Here is a 6,781-nt window from a genome sequence, read left to right as displayed (position 1 = left end):
TCCTGGGCTCAAGCAAGTCTCCTGCTTCTGCCTCCCAAGTAGCTGGGACTACAGGTGCCTACCACAATGCCCAGCTATTTTTGGTTACAGCCGTCATTGTTGTTTGGCGGGCCTAGGCTGGATTCGAACCCGCCAGCTCAGGTGTATGTGGCTGGCGCCTTAGCTGCTTGAGCCACAGGCGCCAAGCCTGCAATGAATTTTCATTTCACTTATTCAAATTTCTTTAATAAACCCCCAAATTTCTTTGATAGATGCTTTGTCTAAGCTGAATGCAATCCAGGGCATCTGAGTATTTTTTTTTTTTTTTTTTTTACATATTTTCAGTCCTTTTTTTCCCCTTCGTTGTTTTAAAATGACCTGCTGAGACTGGAGTCATTTGTCCTATAGAATAAAGAATCTTCTGGATTTTTCTGGTACTTGCCTATTGTGTTGCCTGGCTCTTTCCTTTATCCCATTTATTTCCTCTAAATCATATGTTATTATCTGAGAGGGATCACTTCCAGGCATCCTCTCTCAAGTCCACTCTCTGAAGGCTTTCATCCCAATTACTCCACTGACACTGTTCCCGGGGGCTGCCAAAGATCCCCTCCCTGCTAAGCACGGCGGTCCACCTCTGCCCTCGTCCTACCTGCCCTACATGCAGCAATCCTAGCTGATGGCTCTCTTCTCGCCTGGCTCACAAGACTAATGGCTCCCTGGTTCCTCCCACCTCACTGGTCACTCCTTCCCAGACATCTCCATAGCTCTCCTTCAATTCCCAGACCCCTGTGTGCCTGCCCTCAGACCTTTGCTCTTGCCTCATTCATTGCCTTGGTGCTAATCCACCCTCTAGATGACATAACTTATATGTCATTAGCTCCAGCCTGTACTTAACTTTGAACTCTCGACTCATACATCCTATGGCCTAGTAATACAGTTACTTGGATGTCTAATAGTCTTCTCAAATTTAAACATCCAAACCCAGCTCTTCTCTCTACCAATTCCCACTGCAGACTTCCATCTCTAAGCATTTACTTTCTTCTAGTTGTGTAGACTGAAATCCATGGTGTCATCTAGGACTTTCTTCTCTCCACCATGGCCTTCTGACTGCATAGCTACAGTGACCTCCTGTGTGGACCCTCTGCCTCCAGCACACCCCCTATAGTCTCTCCTCCACATCAAGACAGGAGTGGCTTCTTAAACCCTAAGCCTGGTTTCACTGGTCTCCTACTCAAAACCTGCGACCAACTGTCTACTTCACTCACAGTAAAAGCCACAGCCCTCACACTGGCTGAACAATACCTCTTAAGTCATCTCCTGCTACTTCCCTGTGTCACCCACCAATCTCCTCACCCTCCAATCTGCCTGTGTGTCCCCATCTCAGTGCTTCTGCACCTGCTATGCTCTCTGCCTGGAACAATCTTATCACAAATCTACCCAGCTCTCTTCCTCCCTTTCTCTTTCATCTTCTATAGGTCTTAAGTGTTAACTTCTCAGTGATAACTGGACTTCCCTGCAATCTTTCATTCACTCATCTGGAAAATTCATCCTCATTTTTACAGTGCTAGGTCAGAGAGCTTTCCCCAGGGTCTGTCCTGACCTAACCAAAGTGGTTTCTTTCATGTGATGCCATAGAGCTCGACATACCTCTCAACTCATTCATCCACTCTCCAACAGTGAGATCATTTATATACAGGTGAGTTTATTCCCTACACTACTTGACTATGCATTCCTGGTAAACAGAAGCCATGCCTTACTCTTTCTGTGATCCCTAGCATTTAACAAGAGTAGATATGCAATAAATACTGGCTGAATGAATAAAATATAATGTTCTAAACTTCATGTTATCTAAAGAATGTAAAAACTTTGTTGTGTGTAGATATGCATATCGTTTTAATAGAATTGGTAGTAAACTGTCAATATATGTAAAAAAAAAAAAAAAAAGCAGATAAACATAGCTTGACAGCCCCTGGACACATCAACTCAATATTTCATGAGCTCCTACTGTATATATGGTATCGCATAAACACAAGAGGAGAAACAGCATGCCTATCTTACAACAAACAGAGAAAAGGAGTAATAGAAGTAGGGGGAACGAAATACATGAATTATCACCACTGCTACTGAGCATTCACTTAGCTCCACAGGGTATAATACAGAGTGCACTTGGTAGAGATGTAGTCAAGACCTAATTCCTGACTTTGCAATATAGGATGCTCACTACAACAGGATCTTTTTAATTTTTAAGTAAGTTTACTGAAACAGAACCAAACTGGTAAAATGTATAAAAATGCATGTCATTTCAAATCAGCCTAATGACCTGTATTACCTAGTTGGGGTCAGTTAGGCTTTGCAAAGCTTAGAGCTCACTCAGAGCTGCAAAGGGATGACAGAAGCATGTTTGGCCATGAAGAGATGCACTAAAGCCCACGTTGCCATCAAATCACACCCCTTTTTTAAAGGATGGGCTCTCCTATTATCATTGGAACAAATGTTTGGCCAGACATGATGCCTCTCGCCTATAATCTTAGCACTCTGGGAGGCTGAGCTCAGGAGTTCAAGACGAGCCTCAGCAAGAGTGAGACTCCGTCTCTAAAAAATAGCCGGGCATTATGGTAGGCACCTATAGTCCCAGGTACTGGGGAGGCTGAGGCAGAAGGATCACTTAAGCCTAAGAGTTTGAGGTCATTGTGAGCTGTGACGCCATGGCATTCTGCCGAGCATGTCAAAGTGAGACTCCGTCTCAAAAAACAAAACAAACAAAAAGACCAACAACAAATGTTTGGCTATGTTGTGAACAGCATGACAGGGGCAAGCTAAGAGGACTGGAGGAACGACAGTGGTCAGTGAGTAGGAAGCCCATGGGGCACAGGGTGGGAACTGATGGCCCACACAACAGGGGAAACACATTTGTATATGAACAGTGGCTGGAGGTGATCCATTCACCAGCTTACAGGCGAATACATGGAATGCAAAACATCAAGGGAACAAAGAAAGTATTAATAAGGGGGGGAGGGGGGAGCTCGGTGCCTGTAGCTCAGTGAGTAGGGTGCTGGCCACATACACGGAGGTTGGCATGTTTGAGCCCAGCTGGGGCCTGCCAAACAAGACAACTGCAATAAAAAAAATAGCTGGCGTTGTAGTGGGCGCCTTTAGTCTCAGCTACTTGGGAGGCTAAGGCAAGAGAATCATTTGAGTCCAAGAGCTGGAGGCTGCTGTGAGCTGTGATGCCACAGCACTCTACCCAGAGCGGCATAGTGAGACTATCTCAAAAAAAAGGGACAGAGGTGTGTGGGAAATGATGCTCAGTCTTGATGCATCTCACCAATAATAAAAAGAGGGGCAGGGAAACCAAACAGAAGCAAAAGGGCAGGTTCCCTGGGTGAGGAGTAGCATGCCTTTGTAACACATGCAGGTGACTTGTCCTTCCTGCACTTCTCTAGGAAATTTACCACAGAACCACTTCCTCCTAAACTTGCCAGAGCCTTTAAAGGCCGTAAGGTCTAAGCTTCTACTTTTGCTTTGTCATTCACCTAATGCTAATCCTATCCTACCTCAGTTTAAACTAAACACGGAAAAGACAAAACTGCTCAGTGACAGGATATTCTGTCTCCAGACAACGTCATTCTATCCTAACCTTCCAAAGAAGAAAGTCTGCATTCATTTTCAATGTATCACAGTCTTTGATCATGTACACGTAGTCTGTCGTCATCTTGGGGTGTTCCCCTTTACTGTTCCTGCAGACCCGTGCTTGTGCCTCCTCACTCACACTTCTACTTCCATGTGTGTCCGTCCTTCCCTTTACTCCCTCCTTTCCCACTCACTCTTCACTGCCACTGCCAAACATCTATCTGTCCACATCATTTTCTGCCTTACGGTCACCAGATTCCCTTCTCTATAATGGATCAAGTTTGATTATGAAGTTGTACAACTTTAGGGGGCACAACTTGAAGGTAATGGATTCATGTAACATGGTGGTTCTGCCTCAGAGCCCATCTTTCTTGGTTCCAAGTCCTTAGCTATTCCTTTTCTCCATCTACGTGAAGTTGAACAACCTTCTTTCCATTCATATTGTTAAGTCTTCCCACTGTATCCTAAGTTCTATGTATAAAGAGGCAGAATGGATCCCTTTTGACTACCTCAGAGAAAGTTCTTACTGTAAGCACGCTCAATGAGTAACACTCCTCCTCAACTGGATATTGCCACAAGTTGTGCTATAGCCCTGAAACATGCTCTCAGTTATTCATCTTGTTTGCCTTTCTTTCATTCAAGTAATGCTTTAAATATCTTACCTCCTCCTCAGGGTTTTTCTAGGTTAAAGTAAGTGTTCTTTCTTCCTGGCTGCTTGCAAAACTCCTAAGACTTCCCCACAGCTTTACCAACAAACTTAACTTTTAGTTAAATGTAAACTAACCAAAAGTATTAGGGAAGTAGGTTATTAATCTTAGCCACTTAGCTAGCTATAGTTGCTTTCAATTTATTTTTGATATCTCTGTATCGCCAGGGACAAGGAACCAAAGTGAACTAAAACATTCTCTCCAATGCAATTACGTACCTTGTGAGGTTTCTAAGCAGCACTCACATTCTAAGATATAAAGCTCTAGATAGCTATGCTATATGTGGTCTAAGGTATAGAGCATAGCATTTTAAACTAGTAAGAACAGATACTAAACTTGATCTTAGCTGAAAGGCAGAGTAATGATGAGCACAGCATTTTAAAACAAAAGTTAGGCTCGGCGCCTGTGGCTCAAGCGGCTAAGGCGCCAGCCACATACACCTAAGGTGGCGGGTTCGAATCCCCAGCCCGGGCCCGCCAAACAACAATGATGGCTGCAACCAAAAAATGGCCAGGCGTTGTGGCGGGCGCCTGTGGTCCCAGCTACTTGGGAGGCTGAGGCAGGAGACTCGCTTGAGCCCAGGAGTTGGAGGTTGCTGTGAGTGTGATGCCATGGCACTCTACCCAGGGGGATAGCTTGAGGCTCCGTCTCAAAAAAAAAAAAAAACAAAAAAAAAAAAACAAAAAAAAACAAAAGTTAAATTGCTAGATATCTGGCACTAAGCACTTTCTAATCATAGGTCCAAACTCAGAGAAGGGATACTGACTGTGAACAGACTTCAGCAAGCCTTGAACACTAAGTGTGCGCTCGGCTTTTAGCTAACATACCACCAAATGGTCAAATTCTTTCAAGTCTTCCCAAATTTGAAAGGTTAATTTGCCAAATGACAGTAAGAGCATACACAATAGCTCTAGATTTCAGTTCAAGAAAATTCTGATATCTATTCCTTTTTTTTTTTTGAGACAGGGTCTTGCTCTGTCACCCAGGCTAAAATTCAGTGGTGCAGTCATAGCTCATAGCTTCAAACTCTCAAACTTGTGGGCTCAAGTGATCCCCCTGCCTCAGCCTCCTGAGTAGCTACCTGGGACTACAGGCTTGTACCACTAATTTTTCTTATTTTTTGTAGAGATGGGGGTCTCATTATGCTGCCAAGGCTGGTCTTGAAGTCCTGGACTCAAGAGATCTTCCCATCTCGACCTTCCAAAGCACTGGGATTATAAAAGTGAAACACCTTGCCTGGCTGAAGTCCATTCTTAGCACTAATACTTTTTTTTCGAGACAGAGTCTCAAGCTGTTGCCCTGGGTGGAATGCAGTGGCGTCACAGCAACCTCAAACTCTTGGGCTTAAGCAATTCTCTTGCCTCAGCCTCCCAAGTAGCTGGGACTACAGGTGGCTGCCACAATACCTGGCTATTTTTGTTGTTGCAGTTGTCATTGTTGAGCTGGCCCGGGGTAGGTTTGAACCCACCAGCCCTGGTGTATGTGGCTGGTACCCTACCCACTGAGTGACGGGGGCCACCCAGTACAAATGCTTTTAAGATAGTCCTGAAAATAATCTATCATCCTGTTTTTACTCTAAATTAGCTTCAAAGAACAGGCTTTAATTAAGAAAGCACTCATTTAAAAAACCCTACCACCAAATAGCACTGTCTACTAAATGATTTCTGATTTGGCCGAGAAATTTCCATGCCAGAGAGTAGCATGTTTCAGTATATTACAGATCATGCCTAGAAAGCTACATTACTGTGGTAACGGAAAACAGGTCAAACACATATTAAAACACTTGTCTGAGAAACAATTAAAAAGCTCAAAGGGTCTTTCTATTAGTCTTGAAGAAAAATACTATGCTTGGTCACAGGGCAGTTTAGCAGGGCAAACTGGTAAGCAGAAATCCCTGGATGAATAAATATTGAGAAACTGCAATGATGATAGAAAAATGGTGTAGAAGTCCTCTAGTTAGGGCCAATTAGAGTTTAGGGGAGCCTCACTCAAAACTTTCAACTACTTAGTGAATTTCACAATGGAAATGTACTTTTTTTGTGGAAATGTACTTCTTTTCAGACAGGGTCTCCCTCTGTTGCCCAAGCCAGATAGCAGTGCTGTCATCATCATAGCTCCCTGTAGCCTTTAACTCCTGGGCTACAGTGATCCTCCTGCCTCAGCCTTTCAGACAGCTGGGACTGTAGGTATGCACCATACCTTGCTAATTTTTATTTTTATTTTTTTTTGTTACAGATGGGATCTTACTATGTTGCCCAGGCTGGTCTCAAACTCTTGGCCCCAAGCAATCCTCCCACCTCAGATCCAAAGTACTGGCATTACAGACATGAGGGACTATACCCAGTTCCACTCTGATAGCATTCCCTGGGAAAATCAAGTTTGTCCCTTAACTCTATAATCTAAAAAAGATTCCTTTAGTATGTCTTACTGAGAGTGCTTACTCTATTCCTCCTTTTTTTTTTTTT

The 6,781-nt window shown here is 43.7% G+C and overlaps 1 protein-coding gene and 1 pseudogene across 1 annotated transcript in view; both read right to left on the bottom strand.

Annotated features, from left to right (window-relative positions):
• Positions 1–6,781, bottom strand: part of SPPL3 (signal peptide peptidase like 3) — a 150,200-nt gene that overhangs the window by 6,050 nt on the left and 137,369 nt on the right. The gene's annotated exons all lie outside the window — the stretch shown is intronic.
• Positions 4,573–4,682, bottom strand: LOC111725357 (annotated as a pseudogene).

Source organism: Otolemur garnettii, unplaced genomic scaffold (assembly GCF_000181295.1).
Source record: "Otolemur garnettii isolate 467f Iridium unplaced genomic scaffold, OtoGar3 scaffold00038, whole genome shotgun sequence".
NCBI classification, from domain to species: Eukaryota; Metazoa; Chordata; class Mammalia; order Primates; family Galagidae; genus Otolemur; species Otolemur garnettii.
The sequence above is the reverse complement of the archived record's forward strand: the minus strand, read 5'-3'. Positions and strand labels throughout refer to the sequence as shown.